Here is a 22,163-nt window from a genome sequence, read left to right on the forward strand (position 1 = left end):
CCTCCATTCACTTTTGAGTGGCATAGAGGTAGAACCAAGATTCAGAAAAAAACCCTCCATCCTTTACAACCCATTCAAATGAACAAAAAACTGGCCTTCAACACGTAAAGAAATCAGAGAAGCTCCTTTGAAAATTAAATCCAAGGTATATGAAAATTCAATCCCACACCTTATTCATGAAGGGCAGGCCTCCTAACCCCCCCCAGTTACATAACTTAGTACGGAAAAAATACGGCATCTCTCTCCAGATACTAAACACCCTTGTGCTATATTCACAGCAGTATTAGAGTTTGACTTCTAATTGAAGTTCAATTTGAGTCATCTCAGTATGAGACAGACAGACAGATAGTGTGGATGTTATGCTTCTTGTTTCCTCATTGAAACTGCATATCCTCTTACACGCTCACTTCCCCAAAACATTTATTACTCAGCCCGAGTAGAAATTTGAGAGCTGGTGAGGTGGTTGAAGGTTATACTGAGCAAAAATTCTGTATCACAGCAAACTCAGCAATTAATTCCCTAAAATACAGAATGATGAAAAACTCTAGGCATCTGCAGGGCAGGAATATCCTGTCATTCTGAAGCTGCAAGGGAGTAGCTCTCTATACGAAGGGTTACGCTCATATTAGTTTTTATAAGAAATAGACGTATATAAAAATACATTGTAGAGTTATGCCATTACAGTACATTGATACATTATTACATAAATTTCTCATTTATTTTAAAGGGAATCCTAAAGAGACTGATGCCATTTCAAGTGGCTGCATAAGAGTTGCAAGCGGCAGGCAGAAAAACATCAGTTATTAGTGGCTACTAAAATGTTCTCCTGTATGAAAGAGGAGATTTTATGCAAAACTATTAAGTCATTCACAGAAAATTTTAAAATTTTTTAGCATTTTTTAAAGCTTTACAGCTAGTTTTCTTCTCTAAAAATTGATTTTTTTAAAAAGAAATCATTGTTTTCCCCTATCAAAAATTGATTTTGCCATCAGTTCATAGTTTTCTGCAACTGTGCCACTATTTTCCATATGTATTTCAACTGAAAACTTGATGAAAACGCTAGAGCTGACTTGTTGTAATCTTAGCAGAAGAGGAAACCTGGCGGTGCCAGTGCTATTTGTGAGCTTTCCCCACTGGGGAAATTCAATTATTTGCTCTGGCTCAGCTCCAGGGCAGCGCTGCCACCACCACCACCCCAGGCTGCTGGGACAATTCCTCACGTGGAGGAAGGCTCTCAAAGGACAGCAAGGATGCAAGGATTGATGGCAGGAGGTGCACTGTTCTCCTAAAGCAGGTGTATCCTGAGTGTATCCTTTGCCCGTGACACACAGGGAGATTAAATTGTTAAAAAGAAGCAAATTACACAAGGAAACTGGGTATCACATTTTGTTCTAAATCAAGAGTCAGCTTCTACAACGAGCCGCAAGATAAGCTCTCCCCTTGTAACAGGCTGAGCAGCCCCTCTGTCCCCACAGGCAGCCAAGGAGGTGACGGATTTTTATGAAGACTCAAATCAGAAGCTTATGACAGGGTGCTACATGGCTCAAAATTTCAGCATTTTGTCCATTTGACAATGGTGCCGCACTGCGGAGCATGAGGCTCCACCACATACCCAGACCCCCCAGTGTGAGGGTACAGGGGCTCACAAGGGCAGAGCGTGCTGCTGCTCAGGCTGAAGCGCTACGAGCAATAACTTGTTCTCATGTGTTTTCTCCATACACACCTGCGCTCCTCCGTCCGTATAGAGAAGTATTTCAGAAAAGATGTAAATCGCCATGCTTTGGTGTGCAAGTCAATCCCAAACTAATGAAGTGTAGGACAAAACTGTGTTCAGTTCTAGACCCCACGACTCAAAAACAGACTGGAGGGGGTCCACAGAAGGGCCACAACAACAATCAAAGGGCTGGAAAACCTGCCCTGTGGGGAAAGACTTAAAAAGTTAAGTCTTTTCTCCCTGGAGAAGATAAGACTTAGGGGGACTTCATCAGTTTTCCAGTACTTGAAGGGCAGTTATAAAGAGGATGGAGGCTCTCTCTTCACAAGGAGCCACACAGAGAAGACAAGGAGCAATGAGTACAAGCTGCACTGGGAGACATTTCATCCTGATATAAGAAAGAAATTTTTTACAGTGAGAACAATCTTCCCTTGGAACAACTTCCCCAGGGATGTGGTGGAGTCCCCATCGCTGGAGGTTTTCAAGATGAAGTTGGACAAGGTGCTAGACTTCATTTCCCACAAAAGGCTGGACCAGGTGATCATTCTAGGCACCTTCACACTTCTGTTTCTGTGATTCTGGAACTGTGTTTTCCTTTAGACTGCCTGTTGTAGAGCTCGTTTGTCACTCTTTGAGCAGAACAGAGCAATGTGTCAGCCAGAGTGGCAATTTCCATTCCTAGAAACACCAATGGCTCTACCTATATCCACCACAGAAAGGCTTCACATCATCCTCCCGCGGATGCCCAAATAAAGCCTTCATCACAGAACCGTGAAAATCAGACTAGAGAAAATTTGAAACCTCTTACCAAATAACCTTTGCAAAGCAGTTTCAGACAGTCATGAAATATTATTCCAAATGAAAGATTTGAGAGTGGAGATTTTTCTGGCTGTCCACAAACTCCAGTATGCAGCCTTTGGAAAATTATTTCACTCGCTCTGTCAAGTGGAAAGAAAATAATTTTTGCCTATCTTTCCTCTCCTTTTCTTTGTATTTTCTATCCCCATGGCAACTTTTTCAAGAAAACATAATGTAATCCAAGACCAGCCGGAGCTCAACTCTACATATAGTTGTTTCTTATACAACTGTATAACAAAACTAAAATTTCCAAGTGAAATCTTGCAACTCATACCTTCTCTGGAAGTTTGGTCAGAGGAAAAAGCAAAAAAATAACAGACATCTCAGTGGAAAAGTATCTAGGGAATGTTTCATATTAATGACCCTTTCTTTAGCCATGGTAAACTGAAGAGCTAGGGAACAGCTCTTTGTATCTCTTTGTATGATTCCTCCCACCCTCCCTGCCATCTATCAGGCTAGATATATATACCTACTCTTTTCCCTCCCCAAAAATGCATTTTTCCAGTTCCCACTAAATCCTTTGTTGATAAACATATTATGAAAAGCAGCAAGTACCTCCTGGAATGTCCACAGATAAGCAGATCACTAGTTCAAGTATGCATCTGTGTATATTAGCACAAAAACCTTATGCACTCACATGTGCTTTCTGTCAGAAAAGAATAATTTTTAAAAGTCTCACATCATTCAGTCTCTCTTTCTGATCCAAATCCCAAAGTTCCAAAGTGAGAAAAGCTCCATATGAAAACATGCATTACAAATCAGAATGGATTCAAAGGTGAATCTAAAGCAGGGTACTTTGCAGGATCAGGGAGTAGCTAGATTAAAACATACAGCTAAAATGTTATGAATTTGCAAAACTGCAGCAGCTCTTAGCCAAGGATTTCAGTTCACTGTAAGCATTCCTGCACTCACAGGCCGTAAAAAAATATACCTTTGACTCGAAGTTATCTCCAATTCAGGGGAGACCTATGTATGAGAGGAATTAAATAACTTTAATATTGGTATTGAAAAGGCACTGGGGGCCCTCAGACCTGATAGCACTTAAGGGACAAATCCCCAGTTGTGACAGAAGCAGAAGAAAAGTTACTTTGAGACTCTCACTTCAGGCCTTTAAGATTCAGCCAGAACTGGGCACCAAGCAGGTGACTAACCACAGGGCAGCATTAGCACTGAAGCGGCTCTGCTCATCAGCTCAAGCGCCAGGCGGGAGCTGAGCAGCAGTCTGGGGGCATGAGCTGTATCCCCACAGTACACTTCGTTCAGGTTATACCACAGACATTGCACATTGAAAGAAGCAGAGTGGAATAGTTGGTGCCAAGGTTCCTATACCCACATTACCTTCTTTTCCCGGTATTTACTGCAGACTAACTCTGGTCTGATTCCACAAAAAGCCTGTGAGTGGCTGTAGCAAAAAGTGCATTACTGAAGTGCAGTAACTTGTGACAATCAGGAGACTTGCCTCGAAAGCCCACTTCTGATCAAAGAGCTCATATAGGTGCACCCTCCTCCACCTAAAAGCAGAGAGGAAACCAGACCTCCTTGAGAAGTCTAAACCTAAACTCATACATAAAGTCAGTGAAAGAGCTTGCATAAAAATCCCAAACTGCTTATTCTCCACCTTAATGAACTTTTTTCTGTTTGCAGCCAGTTAATACTTAATCTCACTCTGGTTTGACTTGAGTCCCAGCCAATAATGACTCAATAGCTAGTTCAAACATCCCATATGGCTTAAGATGGGCAAATATAACATCTAAAAGCAGAAATGGGCAATTCCACAGCATGGGTTGTCAGTCAGGAGTTTATAGCCCTTTAGATATCTCTTCTTCATAGGTGGAACAGGTCCTGCCTCCCCAGCACACCACCACTTCTCCAGCTCTCTGTGCCACACCCGTCTTGTGATGCTGGTCAACATGGAGCACATCAGTGCTGCCAGCACTGTGAAAGCGAGGGGGAGCAAAGTCCTTCCTCTCAGATTTTTCCTTTTAAACCCATACCAGGGGGATAAGGAAAAGATCAGGTTGAAGTGGAACCACTTGTCAGGCAGCAGCAACAGGAGGGCAACTTCATGAAGGAGGACTGAAGGCTTAAGCCTGATCATAAATGGACCGACGGGCAGAGAGCGTGTGGCATGGCACAGCATATGGAGTACAGGGGTAAGGGTCCAAGGTGAGGCTGGTCAGGGCTATTAAGACCTACTGGTGCCCTGACACTGGTAACACTACCAACACCCCTTCTTCTGCCCCAAGGAGGCAGCAGTTTTATAGCACATCACACACACTTGATGAACCTTGCACTGTGCAGGACCCCATCGAGGTCTGCACGGCAGTGCCCTGTGAAGGATGATGCTGCACACACAGGAGGGGGAGAAGACAGGAGGGGCTACAGCTTGATGCTGCTCTGCAGGTCCCAGTAAGTACCAGCAGTCCCCACATGGAACAAAGGCACTGATTCAACCACTGCTCAACGTAACACTAAACTTACTATTACTGTTCCATTACAGTTTGGCTTTAATGGCAGCATTAAAATTATGACTTGAGGTTCAGGTTCCAGTTTGAGATAAAAATAATCGGTCAAACTAATTGTTTTCGTCAGACTCTGCTCAGCTGCCTGGATTTAGCTGGTCATCATGCTAGCTTCTGTCCGGTGACTACGAATCAGAGCCAGGAGCTGACAGCACAACACTCGGCATTTGGTCTAACACAAACCTCCTTTTCTCTACATTGCAGTCCATGTTCACCTCAGCTGCCCATGTTTTGCCTTGGGATCACATGAATCTGAACACGCAGAGAAAAAAATGAACCTGTCCTTGGAGTTTCAGCTGGTGTCAGGCCAAAATCATCAGGCCATCACCCACAACCAGGGATTTGTGGCACTGCTGAAATCCAGAGGATGGGTGGTTGCTTGGGTTCATTAAGGAAGATTTGCACAGCTCCATGTCGGTGCAATTGCTTAATTGCTTCCATCTACATATCCCTGAGCAGAGGCAGGGGGACCCATCAAGAGCCTCTGGGACTCCTCAACTATATAGGTGTTGATTTCCCAGCACATGCACGCTTCAGAGACCCCGGGCTAACATGCCTGTCAGAAATACTTTAGTGATTAACATCAACAGTGGCTCTGAAACGCAACTGGTCTGACCACTTCCATCATGAGGAGTCTAAAATCTATTCCTGAAAAATCTCTAAATTTAGTCTTCAAAGTGTAATGTTTCCCCAAGAATAATACTTCCACATGTTCTCGCAATAAGTTTTGGTGGCAGGGGAGAAACCACAACTGTTGCTTAATGGTTAAAATTGTGCCTTTAAAAGATCAGCACTCAGTTTAGAGCTTGAATTTTTGTCCCTTCAGGTTCTGACTGATTTTTTTTAAATTATCTGTTCCCCTCTTCACCACCACCCCACCACCCCCCACCCAGTTCAGAGATCCCTGGCTTCTCAGATTTCAGCCTCCCCTCTGATGAGTGGAAGAGCTGGAGTTTCCCGAATTTCTCACTTTTGAACAAAGTTATTTACCCTTTCCATCATTCCTGTGGCTATTGTCTTTTTTTCAAAATTCCCCTCTAAATATTCCAAGCCTGGAAATAACATTTCTACAGTAGTCAACCCCTGCCAGCTACAGGGACAAAACGACCTCTCTGGTATTACCCATGCATCCCACATCCAAGGCCAAAGCACATCTAACTGATTAAATATTTAGCACTCTTCTCACTGCCAGTGCTTCCCAGGATAGGGACATCTATCTGTAACTGCAGCCTACACTCTGGTTTGCTAAATGTGAGATTTCACATATGGCTCTATTGAGAATCAGGAAGTGCAGCAGGAAACCCAGGCTGCTCTCTCTCCTGGGCCTGTCGCCTGCATCAGTTGCCACCCTGTTCCTTTTCTCATCTGGAAAATTTACCAACAATATTGTAATGTCGTCTTGCAAATCACTGATAAAAGAAACGCAGAGGATCAGTAATTAATCAGCAAGTTCACACCTGGACACATCCTGAATTCATCCATCCAATGACCATCACCATCCAAGAACAGTAAAAAAAGCTAATCCCATCTCCAACAGTAGGCAGTAGCTAATGCTAGCAGCTGTAAGGCAGCCCTCTCATATAGCCACATAATCACTATACTTGTGGCCATTTTTTTCTCCAAGCTGGCAGCCTGAGAATTTTATGGCTCTACAGAAGGCTACAGAACCCGTTCAGTAACAGTAAAATCACTGATTCAATTAAAGTCAGCATGGTCACATGAGCTTGTAGCTGCAGTTGGCATTTGGCTTCCGACAGTCTGTTAAAACATGGTTAGTTGGGCTTGGTCACAGTCACAATTTCTCGTTCCCAAAGAGCTCAATATACTACTTGTAACTGGGGGTTAGCTTGAAGAAGTCACTGAGGCTTTGAGGTTTTCATGGTGTTTAAAGTACCTTAGTATTCAAGTGGTTCAAGGCATGATAGCCTACACCTTAAGCAGGGCAGAAGACAGCAATATGGAAACCAAAAGTGGAATATAATGTTCTTCTCTTACCAGGGCAGATATCGCACACATCAAACTCTTGCTTCAAACACTTAATTGCCCCTGTACCAAAGCTGTGGGTAGAACACGAGCAACTGCTATGAATTTACTTGGGAGATGGAGGGGAGAGGCTGTCACCTTTCTGCAACCATCAGAAGCTAAGGGACACACTGAATGAACTCCTGGTCACAAAACACAAAGCCACGTGGTCTTATTCCTGCACATCAAAATAAAAAACTGGCTTCAGCCTTGTCAAGTATTTTGGCACCACTCCTCTCTACAGCAGACTCCACCGCACCTGAGATGAAATTTAAAACTACCTTTAGCACAACTGTTCGGGAATATGATCTTAAAATTGCCCTCCTAAGAACATCATGGACAAGTACCAGAAGAATAAGAGAACCACCAATGCAAATCCTCTTGATATTCACAAAATCATACCAAACTCTTTTTTGGGGAAAGCAGTACTAGTTTAAGATCTAAGTAAAATTAAAACCTTTGCCAAAAACATCTAAATCAAGAATACGTTGTTCTGCACAAGTTCATTTGTGAAAATCCCCCAATTACCTGAACCTGAAGAATTAGTTTAAATGCAGTGAAAAATAAACAGAGTGGACATGGCAGAGCAGAACAGCGAGATTATCTGATTACTGATTATCTGATTGCTGCCAAGCTTTCTGCAATATGATTTTTATTAAAACTAAAGTCATGACAGTTTTTCTCTTCACATTTATTATTATATTGTTTCTTGTTATAAACTTTCAGCCGATTTCAATGCCTCCTGCAGCAATTTTGGTGTCTGGATTTTACAAGGATCATGTAATATATCCCCATCTTCCTCAAGAGAGGAAAGATATCAGGACAATAAAAAGGTCACAGGCAGAAGCAAATCATGTACTGAACTGCCTGGTGCTGCAACCTGCATGAAAGGAAAAAGGTTGCAGAGACCATAGACACTTCTTGGAATAAAGATAATTCATGGAAGCCACCTTCATGAGCTTAGCAGTAGAGCTGTATGTGACTTTTTAAAGTGAGTAAGAAATTTTAACTATAAACTGTTGGATAATTTGCTACAAATTGCCAAATTAATAGGTGGGGGTGGGAGGGGAATTACAAATCAAGCACTTCCATCTTTTCTGCATCATCAGTATTTTTTCCTTCAGCACTTTCTTTCAGGTCTTTTTTAGGCACCCAAAAGGGAAACAAAGTATTTCATTTAACCTGAAAATATTGTACCTGTTGGTTTTCATTATTCATTTTAAAAATCACCGAACAAAACATTTCGTGCCGTCTACACAGTATAATTAGCAGTTAAGTTTTCCAGGCTGCAAAAGAAATATATAACAGTTTTTATCTCCTGTGTGTTGGGCTTCCCTTTCCTTGCTACCCTGGCCTGGTACAAACAAACCCTGCTGCCTTGCAGCAGGTAAAATCTGAGCTGTCAGCCACGGCAGCATATCACCCTAATCTGTGACTGATTTTGTCCAACTCTTCCCCTCCTCACCCCCCTTTGGTTTTGAGAGTTTTTTGGGGGAAACGTACAAGTGATATCTTTTTTCCAGAAACATTCATAGTATCACAGAAAATGGGGTTTTTTCCCCCCTCTACCCTCCTTCCAAACAAAGACAGACATAGTGAAACTTAAAATTTCAAGGTTCTTAAATCTTTTATCCATTTTCAGAAGACAGCAGTAGCAACAGTATTATATGATTCACCGTGGAATTCCCCAAACTTACCTAAATTCTGTTCCCTCAAAACTGAACTGTGGCTCAGATCAGCCTCTGAATCTTCAGATGATTTCAGATTATTTAATCTCTATCAGCTTCTCCTTTGAATTTAAAGCAAATCTCAGATAGTGTAATAAAGATACACAATTACTTTAGTCGATTATGCTTTCTCTCTTTGATCAAAACCCTGCATTTTAAGAAAAGTAATTGAAAGGATATACTTTTCTACCACTGAAAACAGACATGATTCTTTTACTAGCATCGCATCAATTTATTCCATATCTTCATTAGCAGTGCAAGTACAAAGGAGGACTGAACCGTGCAACATTTAAATTGTAGAAGTACGGATGAGCCCAAAATTTGCCAGGGACTGTCTTTGTTACTGAACAATGTTCATGAATTAGAAGAAATCAGCATATTTCTCAGTGAATGGAAGTCTGCCTGCACATCTGACAAGCCTTAAGTTCACCTTTCCTCCTGCCAATTCTTTTACCTACAAACCGAGCAGATTTGATCTGGAAACCTATTGAAACACAGAATTGTCAGCCTCTTCTCAGAGAGAATACATTTCGATTCATGCAAACTTGCTTCAAACTGCTACGCACAAAGCCTGCTTATAAGCTTTGAAACACAAATTATAATGTATGAATTATAATGTATGAGTTTTAGTACGCGTTCAGACTAAGTTCTGAGACTCATATCAGATGTATAAAGAGCTATATATAAAGGAAACCACAAGTTGTAACCTGTAATAGCAAAACCAGCACCATAGCGCTGCTCTGTTACTCGCACTAAAATCTACTGGAAAGCGGGATGCCTCTGGGTTGTCTGTGTTGTTCCCAATGAAACTCCAACCACATCCAGGAGAGACAACGGTGACTCGTCACCTCACCTAGGAACTGCAACAAACAGCCACGTTCCTTTGAGAAGTGATGAACCTGAGCACGAGCTGATGTTTTCTGGCCAGCGGCTCAAGAGAAATGATCTCACACAATGCTGGAATTCCCTGGTACTGCACCAGACTGCTCCTTCGCTTAGCTAACGACACCACCACCAGCCCCTTAATATGACAGCTGTGTTTGAGGGCCCATCTTGGGGAAGACACAGGGTACATCGCACTTCATTTACAGTATTTGAAATGTAAACACCTCTATCCAAGTCACTCCGAGGCTTCTTTATGAGAGACAGCTTCTTTTAGGGTGTGGTTCATCTCAAACTAAACAGACACCTACTTCCTCTCCATAAAGAGGTCATAAAGAGACCAACTACCTCAGATGGCAACATCTATGTTTGGTAGCTTAACTCCAGTCCACGAAGCCAGACCTGCTGCTCCAGACCCTAGAAAGCCTAGCAAGGCTTCTCCAGCTAACGTGAGCTGGGAGGGAGGGACTGTAGGTCTTCTGTCTGTCTACAGCATGTCACAGAAGGATGCTATTTGCCAGCAGCCTCATCTGATGGTCTTCCAGCTCTGTTCATAGAGCCCTCAGAGTGGGCTGTCAGAAAGGCGAGACGGCAGAACTGCATGAACTGGAAGTTTTGTCAGAGAGTACTCAGAGCCAAAGCGGAGTGGGGCAGGTGGAACAGATTAATTGCTTTATGCACTATTCTTTTTTTAATCTTATAAACCTGGCAGAAGGAGAGCAGCTTTCACAGAGATGAGGTTAAATTAATGAATCGCTGCCTTGCAAAATAGCAGAACTATCAACCCAGACAGAAAGTTACAGTACACGACACTGCAGCTGCAGGGTGGGGAGGAAACGAGTTGTTCTTACCACTTCCCTTACTCCTTTCAGCAAAATTGCTCCTTGCTTTGCACTGCTACAAGCACAAAGAAACATTTGGCTTCAACAAGGGCACAGGATAGCTGTATTCTTCCAGGAGAAGGAGATTTACTAAAAATAAATCGAGCAGCTCTAATCTTACATTTGCGCTTGTAATATCTAGAGCAATGATAGATACCACCTAGATCTAAGCAGTCAATTATCACACTACAGTGACTTCTCCACCTGCTTCTGCAACCCAGATAAAAGCCCAGAAAGTATTATATAACGCTCCTCACAACAGTGCCCCCACGCTCCAATCCAAGAAAGTCCATAGGGAGCTTTTTACTAATTTGATCAGTTAAAGTCATGCCCCTTCACAGAAGGTGAACTGGCCAGAAAGAAAAAAAAAAAAAATCCCCCATTACACAGATTTAAACATTTTGAAATGCCTAAGATCTGAGACCACAGAAATAAAGAGGGGAGGAATAATCCTCCACTGGTCAGTAGAGTAATTTTTGATGCAAAAAAACCTGTAGGTGACCAGGAAGCCATTGCCTACATGTGCAATGGAGACAAGAATATGCAAAAAGTATCGCATGAACAGGCATGAAAGAGGAATATATTTTCAAAGGCATAAAAGCTGCACATTTGGGGGGAAGCTTTAACCCATCAAAAACATATGAATAGATCTGCAACTGAAGGAAGCCCTATTCTGAAGAGAAACTTGTTTCTTCCACTTTTCAGAAACTGCTTCCCACATCTCAGAACTATCGGTTGTTTAGAAGACAGAGTGAGTTTTGCCCGGTTGGGAAGCATCCATCTGACGCCCTGCCAGCTAGCAGGGCAAGCTGATCAGCCAAACAGGAGGACAAACAAAAGAGGAAACCTCAGTTTTGATCCCTCTCTTCTACACAGCTGCTGTTTTTCATGAAACCTGTAGGAACTCACTACCTTGAAGACTTCTATTTCTCTAGTTTAGATGAAATCACCCAGTGAGACAAAAGCGGGGGGAATTAAGATTAGGATTGCAGTCACAGAGGTCACATTTCCTACTGGCTGGGTGGGTGGAGTGGAATCCACTAAACGCCAAATAATGCCATGCTTTAGCTTTCTAGAGAAGGACATTGACAAAACTGTGTTCTTTGTTGCCCCTGTATACCCAGAATTATATACCAGTTAAACTGTAATAGTCCAATTTTGGAAGAAAGCCATGATTTAATGCACTGTCAAGCACCGACACTGGACTTCACTTAACAGCCCGAGTTGCTGCAGCCATCAACATCGCTTTTGAAAACAGCTGATGTTCAGTTAGCCAAGTATCCAGAGATATTTCTGAACTGAGTTCAGTGATTCTTCTGTGTACCGACAGATGGCTTCTAACAGATGAAAACAAACGGTAAAATTATCACAGATTAAAACTTGAAACATAACCTGAACTTGCATTTCCACTGTTTGCGGTTACAAGCTTCATCTCTGAAGCAGTTTTGCTAATGTGTTTTAAATCTTGCCCGAGTACCAGGTGCTGTAAAATCAGGTTCATTGATGCAAATACTTTGCTAAATGCGGTAAGTGGATTAAAATAAAGGAAAGGCACATCCAATTTGGAACATCTTTTCATTAGAAGCTCTAATTCCAAATCTTTTTAAGTCTCTTTTCCTCTGGTGAACCAGCAGAAAAAAGTTAAAGATGAGTGCAAGATAATGCCATTTAACTCCATCATATCTGAATTCTGGATATTGCCTGTTCTACAGACTTACTGAAATCAGAAAAGATCTCACGGGCCCTGAGTTGGAATGAGTCTGTTCTTGCAGGGAAGGTCAGCTGAGATGCTTTCACTAGTCATCTCCAAACACCTGTCCTAGGAACAAGAGGCAATGTACCCTCTCTGTCTTCACAGCTTGCTCTGCTGTAGGCCCAGGGGAAAAAAAGAAAATAAAGAAATCAAGTTTATTGATGATCATCAGGGTACACTGCAGAACTGGGATGCTGTTCATTTACTTGACATTGGTCAAGTAAAAGCAGAAGCAAGCGCTAAGCCTTTTTTTCTTTTTGCAATTCTCCTACTTCTATTCTTGGTGGCTGAGTGACAGTTGTGTGTTGTATTAATTGATTCATGATGCAGGAGCACTTAGTGGTTGAAGCCCCATTTCACAGTCTTGTAACAGTCTACTGGTGTGCTTCAAGTCTCAGTTCTTAAAATGCTCATACTACCAAAGCCCAGCCACAACACAGTGAGGCATCTATTTTGTGTTGGTCATCTAGATTTTCCACAAACAGAACACTTACCCTACCCTACAACATGTATCCAAGGCAGAAGAGAGCTGTCAGTATCCACAGGGACCTCTGCCTGTTCATTATTTATAGCAGGAGGAAACTACGGTAGGAGTACTAACAGAGAAACCTAACTTTTAGGTAGTTGAAATAAGTGTGATGAACCTCTACCTGCTATATCCATAGGTGACTATACATCATTAAAATCTGTTGCTTATCCCCTGGCCTAGACAATAGGAACACAATCACAAGAAAATGTTGGGGGTTTTTTTCTGAACATATCTCAGTAACAAAAACTGCCATATACATTACTCTCTCTAGCACCTCACTAGAAAGGATAAAGTGCTGATGCAGAAGTTCTGCCATTTGCTCTCAACAATGCTGCCAACTCACTGACAATTCTATGTAACATGTCTCGTGATTACTTAAAATGTGCTCAGACCTCCACTCTCACCAATGCTCACTACGGCAAAGCAACCTGACTAGTACATAACAGGAGGTAAGGAAGAGTCCAATTGACAGTTTCTCACCTTCCACTCCCATCTTCTAATTTCTGAGTCACACCACTCCTCCAGTGGCAACCTACCCTGAGCCAAGTCCCTTTGGCTAGAGTCACAGCACCAATGCACTGTTCACCACCAGAACTGTACACTTTGACCCCAGGGTGTACAAAACACAGCAAATTTCCTGGGTTAGACCTAAGCAGTCAGGACCTAAGCACTCCGTGTTTCCTCTAAACATGTACTCTGCATCTCTATCAGCTGCTGCCTTCAAAGGACACACAGAGGCTTATCATCTGAACTACTCCAAACTGTCAGAAAGGCTGGCAGGATTCCCCTGAACACTTCCTCCAACCAGCTAGAAAGAATTTGCTAGTGTAATCAGGGAACATAAACCTGGCCTTTCAGGACAAATATTCACACGGCACTGCAAGAAGAGCTTCCAAAACTCGTATTTCCAAAGCTCCCAGAATTTCACAGGCACATCACTACATCTTGGCAGGGCTCTGAAACAGTCCTTAGAATAATCCAAACAGCTTCAGCCATCAAGGTCACCACATATTTACAACTCCAGCTTCTAACTCATTGCACGCTATTTTATCATTACCATTAAATAACAGATACTTGGCAGCACACACTGCAAACACAGAGTTTCACAACACACCACAACATTTAATGGTTTGGGTTTGGGGGCTTGCGGGTGGGGAGGTCGCCTCAACAGGCATAGAAGAAGTAGCAGAAGCAGAAACCAGGCAGTTGCTTGGCAGTGGGAAAAGAAGAGGCGAGGAGACAGGAACCGCGTTTGAGTCTATCCTAACTAGTTTGCTGTGCTATGCTCTGTGCTGCTGGGAATAAGTTGGGAATGCACAAACCCCATTACCTGGAGCAAACAAACAGCTTCCCTGGGGATAAACGTGATTCATGTACTGAGCTCTTTTAGGTTTGAAGTCCTGGGGAAAAAAAGCAACACATCCAACTTTACCCCTCTGTCTAAGCTGGTGGCCTTTAACAAGTGAACACTAAATGCGAGAGAAGAATTCCTAAAAGTCTGTCAAATGCAAAACTACAGAGATTACTACATGCTATGACTCCTACGTAACTCTGCCAAGATGTTTATTTTCCATCTACCTCTCCTGCCATCTGCAGCACCTGCTTCCAGCCACACAATCGCACCTCCTCTGCACAGGCACACATGCTGAGCAGGCGGGTTTGGGAAACCCAAGTGTTCCAGTGCTGCAAAACAGCTTCCCTACAGCTATGGGAAACGCTCCTGTCAGAATTCAAGTCTGGGGTTTTGCTTTTCCTCCTCTTTCTGCTCCACTGGTTGAGAGTTTTCCATCTTTCTTAGATTTCTTTATTCCCAAAACCCCAGCTACATGATTCATTAAAGTTCAGGTAGTAATGTTGCTGTTTAGATGGCTGCCTGGCATACTATGGCAATGCAAAACACGCTACCTTGTAATGCCTGCAAGAATTGTATATAGTGCAGCATTATGAAATTCTAAATAAAAGCGAAACCTGAAGCGCTTGACACATACAGCCACGCATATCACAGGAAACTATTGTTGCTTGAAGGACTGCTGAAATCCTGCATTTAATTAGCTGCCACACTCTAGTTTTCACAGACTACTCATAACCCAAAGAAATCTAAATAATAAAACATACTGGAACTAGGTTCTGAAAATTGCTGAGAGGGGAATTTATAAGCCAGCAGTCACGAACAAGACACAAAACTCACAGCCATGCAAAGTCTCTCAGGGTAGCATGTCCAAGCGATCCCACTGAACAAGAAAGGGGAAGAGGAGCTGTGCCACTACTAAAGAATTATGCAAACTCTCCACAGCTGGAGCTCCAACAACCAGGGCCCTTCCCATAGTGAACAGGCAGCAAGCTGAAGTATAGTGCATCTGCTCGGACCTTCTACCTTCATCTCACACCAGGTCATCACCATGGGGAACAAACTATTGCAAGACAGCAGAGGCACTCTTTAACCACTGGCCAGCAGCACTCTTCTGCCCAAGGGAGGAACCATCTTCTTATTTCCCATCCACCTTCTGCCTCTCATACTCTATTGTTTCAACTCCAGCTGCAGGTGGTCTTAAGCAACTCCCCATCTCTCCAGATCAGTAACCTGAGTTTACTTCTACAGAGGCATCCACATTGTCAGTTCCAGAAGAGTGAGGCACAGTGCTGGTAACTGAAACCTCCTTTAAACAACTCAAGGAAGTCTCTGGATCACAGACTCTTGGTCCACTAGGAGACTTACATCTCCCTAACATCTACAGGAAGGGCAACACAAAGTGATGCAAGCAACCTGGGAGATTTCTGAAGTGTGTCAGGGATAATTTTTGATACAGGTATTGATGGGTCAACTTACAGCTGGATCTACTATTCACTAACATGGAATCACTAGTGGGGAATGTGATAATCAACGGAAACCTCGGACCATGAAACAGTGGCACTGAAGATCCTGAGGGGAATGAGGAAGAGGAACGGCAGATTCTATAATTTATCAATTGATCTTGAATGCATCAGGTCGGACTAGAAGTAACTCATAATCATTTATGAGTATTGTGGAAACTACGTGTCAAACCCAAGGGTGCCACAGCAGAGACATGGAGCAGAGGCAGCCCCTGGCCCAAAGAGACAGTCACCCAGGATGCTCTCCCTTTCTGACCCCTTCCTCTCCAGCTTGCCAGGGTAGCACAGGACTGATGTCACGACGAACCAACAACAGATTCCAACACAGTTGCTGGGTTTGCGGTTTTTCTTCCGGCTACTGAGTGAACATGAGAAACGTGTCCTGTCAGGCAGATAAATGTTAGCCTCTGTGCCCAGCATGAGAACACTTTCACATCCATACCCACAGGAAACGCGCTGCACAGAAGTTAACCCAACATCTGCTTATAGGAAAGCTTTTGACTGAGCCTTTCATTACATTCAGGGCTCCCAGGCCTGAAACTAGCTGGTGAAAAGTCACACGGCATTTGAGAGCATCCAGCAACCGGGCAGTCCAATTGCCAGCTTTCTAGGTCTCAAACTCATCTTGAAAATTCACCTTGCAGCTCAAGAATGTGTGACAAGTTATAGAGCTATATTTAATCATGGAAATGTCCTTCAATTGGTCTATGCTACTCATCTCAAGAAATTCAAGCAGTTAATTATTTAGAATGAAGAATTGTATTTCAGAAGCAGTAACTGAACAATTTTAAAGAGCAGTAATACAGTTTCCACAGTAACTAAACTGTTTACTATAGGGCTGAAGATGAGATACTTAGTTTTCAACAGTGTGATAACATTTTGTTTTCTGGTACAATGTTACAATCTAAAAATAAATCAGATAAAAAAGCAAAATAGTACAAAAAGAATATACCAGCCAAAGAGGAAATACATTCTTTAAAGTGATTAACCACCAATCTAAGACTGAGACATATATATTTAAGAACTACCTATTCTGAGAACACCTGCATTTCCTAAATTAAGCATAATGAAGGTTAAGAAGGGATTGATTGTTTATGTATGCACCAAGAATATGAAAGTTGTTATAATTAACAACAGTAATTTTGCATGAGGTATTAAAACTAAGGTAATGAAGGGTAAGCCTCATAACTCAAAGAATCTGAGACACTGATTTATTTGGGAGATTATACTACATATCCCTATCTATTGCATGACTTCCCCTGCAACGTTTGGTGCCAACCCTTGACAGAGATAGGATACTGAACTAAATGGACCTGATCTAGCAGTCTGTCCCACTAAAGATATTTCTGTGTTCTTATGCACTGTAATAAAAGTCTGTTATCAATCGATTTATGCTGCACGCTTATCACAAATCTGCCCTGCAGATCCCCAAAGGGTGCATTTTCACATCCACTGGAAGGCAGATATATTTGAGGCAGAATCTGGATGATGAAAATGTAGCAAAACTAACAGAGAGAGAGAGAACACCTGAGACACATAATTTCACTGCTTTCCACTCTGCCTCCTGCTTGGTGAGATCAGTCTGGAGAAGGTGCTGGCATTTGCCACCCAGAAGCATAGAAGCTCCATGCCTGCCCCCACAAATCCCTCACCTTCCCAGAGCTGTTTCACAGTTTGGAATCAAAGCTAGTCAAGTGCGGGTGGCCAAGGAATTCTGGAGTAGCTGAATATCCTCAGCACGGTGCAGTTTTGAGTCCCTGTTTCTAAATATATGTTATCTATGCATTAATTTAATGACCATCACGTGTCTGACCCTACTAGAACACCAAGTGAGAAGTCATCTCAGCAAAATGCTTTGGGTGGCATCCAGTCAGAATAAAGAGTGCCTTTGTTTTAAAGTGTCACCCCAAAACTGTAGTAACTGACTCCAGTTTTAGATATGGGAGGTCAAAGAATTGCCCATTGTAATTCATCACTCCCAAGCATGTGCCACTGGGACAGTCAAAACCGCAGCAAACAAAGTTCACTAGATGCCAAGTCTGTGGATTGTCTAGTTGGCAACATGCAATCACAGAATGAAAAAGAAACAGAGCAACAAATGTTGTTTTCCTGTCTTATTGCTAACCATATGGACATTTTCCCTACCACAGCTCTTAAGTAGGACAGGTACCAGAGATAGCTGCAGTGAGTGGGCTGTACTCCACACATTTCATCACTCTACTTCCAAATCTCACCACTTAAACAGTCATCTCTAGAGCAAAATGATTCCCATTCCTCCTATCTTATGGCATGAAAATGTCGTCTACTATTACAATTTCATAGCTTCTCTTATACCTCACATAGGCCATTGAAACTGAACCCTCATTTATTCAAGTGATCTGCTTCCATCTGATACCTGATCTTCTTAAACTGAGATTATCATTTAACCCAAGTTGTTTTAATTAATTGTTACCTCCTTGGGTTATCTTGCTTAACTGAGCTGTTCTTAAATTGTCCACTTCATCGAACGTTCTTAATTGATTGCCCTTCTGATTTATCCACGTATTTGTTCTCAGATTTCCTAACTACAGTCTTTCCTTCTCTGCTATACTGCTTCACATAACAGAACAGTGAAGAAACATTGAGTTTCTTCTCCTTCAGCACTCCTGCTATTACAAACTACTTGCCTCTATTGTGTTAAACCCTACCAGTCTTCCACCTCCCTTCCAGCCCTCAAGGCCCCACTATCTCACCACCTTACCATCACTCCCTCCCACCCTGCCCTCCAAGCACATATATTTTCTTTCCTTCTAGAGTACCCCACTCCACAACCCCTTTCTCTTATCTGACAAGAGCGTTCTGACACAATTCCGAATAGAAAACTCCTTTTTTAAGAAAGAATAAGAATATATGAAGACATCCCATCATCCCTTTAAACAGCCAGCAACCAGAACAAGGCTAACACAGGGAGGGCAGAAGGAATATTGTATGCAGTTTGTCACGCACAGGAAAGAGCACACTCTTGTCCTTGAAAATACATGAATTTGTCTGCTCCTGACTTGACAGCTCACAATGGTTTATGGTTTGGTCCAAGTTGGGCTCCCAGCAGGGAGCTGGGAGGAGGACAGAGGTCTGGCAGCTGCAGGAAGCTGCCTGCCCCTAGTCACAAACGATATGCTGCTCCCTGCTGAGCAGGGGCTGAGCTGGCCCAGCCCAGAAAGGCTGACGAAGCCTGAGAGCCAGCAAGTTCTGAAGGCATTGGGGAGAAAAGGGTGTATTTTAAATAGGCACAACAAACAAAACTTAAGTGAAGGCACAGGCTGACATAGCCATCCTGCCCACCTCATGGACTTCTGAACTTGTTGGTTAACTTCACCAACATTTGAACAGGGAAGAGGGAAAATATCATATACGATTAAGATCCTGTAAGTATGAAAACTTGGGTAGAAGGGAGACCCAATTTTATGAGCCCCACGTCAGCAGAGCTGTGCACCCTGCCCAAGCACAGCCAGCTGCTCAGTCAGCACCCGCTGCCTCTCGCCCCAGTCATGGCACAGGGGACAACAGGACTCAAGGGAAGTGGGACACAAACAGAGCCTAATTAGTACTGCTATTTATAGGAGAACTTACTCTTTAAAGTGGAAAGAGGTGCTGCTGACAGCTGAGATAGTTTTGGAGTTGATCCAAAGCATTAAGGTAATCCGCTTCCAAACCACGAGGGCACAAGTTACTCTTGAGCTGGCGCGCCTGCAATATCACCTGCGAGTAAGCTCTCAAGGGACAGTACCCACAGTACCTACCTGGCCTCCAGGCAGGGAGGGACACGAGGGCATGACAAGGGAAAGGAAGTAAGGAACCCTAAGGGCACCTCCCCACCAGCACACCTGCAACAGTTCTTTCCCTTTCTAATACTGGGAGGGTGCAGATATGGCATAAGACAGTGCTGGATCTCTCCACCAAAGACCTGCTAAAACATCAGCAGACACCAGCATTCAGAGGAGGCTCTGGCAAGTAGAAAGGGCATCACAGCAATGCTGGTTGTAGAGAATAACTTTTGAGTAGTCTTCATTAACTGCTTCAGTTTAAAATAAATGAATGAGTGGACCAGTGCAGGTCTGCTATTGAGACACTCAACGTCATACAAACTTTGACAAACAAGGAAAGAAATGTTAGTACTCTTTTGAGAGGAGGCATACCAGCTTCCTCAGGGGAAGGACAAGCCCAGACTACCCAAAGTACATTTAATTGTGAATCAACTTTCTTAAGTTTTACGGTCTTTTACAGCATCAATATTTAAAAGATGCTGCTAAAAAGAGCAAGCAAAAATCCTTAACAAACCTCCAACCAATTAATGCAAGGAATGTGCTAAGTATGAGGATAAAAGTAAAAATTCATTAAATAAATCATTCAACCTACTTAGTCCTTCAACAAGGCATCTTAAGATAGGAACACTGCCTGAAAGTTGGTTTAAAAATACTTTTCATTTGCAGATGACACCAAGTTGGAGGGGAGTGTTGATCTGAGAGGGTAGGAAGGCTCTGCAGAGGGATATGGACAGGCTGGACCGATGGGCCAAGGACAATTGTATGAGGTTCAACAAGGAGAAGTGCCAGGTCCTGCACTTGGGTCACAACAGCCCCACACAATGCTACAGGCTTGGGGAAGAGTGGCTGGGAAGCTTCCTGCTGGAAAAGGACCTGGGGATGTTGATCAACAGCCAGCTGAACATGAGCCAGCAGTGTGCCCAGGTGGCCAAGAAGGCCACCAGCATCCTGGCTTCTATCTGAAGTCATGTGGCCAGCAGGACTAGGGGAGTGATTGTCCCCCTGTACTTGGCACTGGTGAGGCTGCACCTCAAATACTGTGTTCAATTTTGGGCCCCTCACTACAAGAGGGATGCAGAGGTGCTGGAGTGTGTCCAGAGACAGGTGATGAGGCTGGTGTCTCATCTGACTCAAGACTTGAGTCTGGAGCAGAAGTCTGATGAGGAGCGGCTGAGAGAACTGGAATTGTTTAACCTGGAGAGGAGGAAGCTCAGGGGGGACCTTATAGCTCTCTACAACTACCTGAGAGGACATTGTAGGCAGGTGGGGGTCAGTCTCTTCTCCCAGACAGCTAGTGACAAGACAAGAGGAAACATCCTCAAGTTGTGCCAGGGGAGGTTTAGATTGGATATTAGAAAAAACTTCTTCACTAAAAGGGTGGTCAAGCATTAGAACAGGCTGCCTAGGGAGGTGGTGGAGTCACCATCCATGGAGGTGTTTAAAAAGTGCATAGATGTGGTGCTTAGGGATATGGTTTAGTGATGGACTTGGAAGTCTCGGGTTAATGGTTAGACTTGAGGATCTCAAAGGTCTTTTCCAACCTAAATGATTCTAGGATTCATGTGGCTAGGATGCCTAGCCCAGAGCCAGTGTGTTTTGGGAGACTCTCCCCCCACCCCGATACATCGATACATGCAACCCATTTAGTTTAGACCCAAAAAGATGATAATGAAATGACAAAGCCTAGCTATTTAATCATTAAACTTGTTGAAAGCTAATCTGTTCTTAGCAGTTACCAAACTGTATAAAAAATACGTGTAGACTGGGGGCATTTCAGGAGTGGAAACAACTTCTCAGTACTTTTAAAATTTCTTTTTCACTAAGGCAAAATAAGTCATCTATTTTAAATGAAAAGGAGTAAGAGTCACACAAGACAGGCTGCACAGCCACACACGACACCAAGACACCACCTGAAACCAAATGATTAAGTCAAATTTGGGAAAGAACTTAAGTGCCACACCTAAGCATGCTCATATTCATCTCAGCTGACCCATGATTTCAAGTGAAAGCACACTACCCACATGCTCCTGGTTATGCTCCAAAGGAAGCATGCACTCCACTGGAAACCCCTACCAACTCATCTGCCACCACGCCAGCAGAGGTAACTTTGCTCTTCTCTATGATGTAGATGTGCTGTTCCACAGCAGAAGAGAAAACAGAATTTGTACTAAACTTATAAAACCGACTGCCAGTATAATTACCAAGGCCAGCAAACACATTTTTCCACAGATTAGGTGTGGAAGAACAACAAACGCAACCCTCTTAGTACAAGACTTTCACTAGCAATGGCCTGTTTGACAAGTGAAGCACAAAACAAAATGACAGGAAGCACTATGTTCACTCATCAAAGACCCAAGGCAAAAATAAACATGTTATCACATGCTGGACCCATTAGTATTTACTGAGCTACACTAGATAAGTGTTTTCACTTCTTCTGTTGTCTAAACAGAACTATCAAAACACATGATTTCTCTAATGATAGGTTTACTTTTTTGTTGTTGTTACCATTTTCGGATCAGCCAGCTCAAGTTCCACACACTGCCATTCCCTTCTGGATAGGCTTAAGCGTTTAAAGGCAATGACTGGAGTGGGACAGAAAGA

The 22,163-nt window shown here is 43.0% G+C and overlaps 1 protein-coding gene across 2 annotated transcripts in view; it reads right to left on the reverse strand.

Moving 5' to 3' along the window:
* ST8SIA1 (ST8 alpha-N-acetyl-neuraminide alpha-2,8-sialyltransferase 1) overlaps positions 1 to 22,163 on the reverse strand; it is a 142,174-nt gene that overhangs the window by 106,515 nt on the left and 13,496 nt on the right. Inside the window, exon 1 of one of the 2 annotated variants that reach the window (XM_080392204.1) lies at positions 170 to 7,883. The exons of the other annotated variant lie outside the window; for it this stretch is intronic. The gene's annotated coding sequence lies outside the window, so the exon portion shown is untranslated. Of the gene's footprint in view, positions 1 to 169; positions 7,884 to 22,163 lie in introns of those variants that run through there. 2 annotated transcript variants of the gene reach the window in all.

Source organism: Falco punctatus (assembly GCF_963210335.1).
Source record: "Falco punctatus genome assembly, chromosome: 6".
Lineage (NCBI taxonomy): Eukaryota > Metazoa > Chordata > Aves > Falconiformes > Falconidae > Falco > Falco punctatus.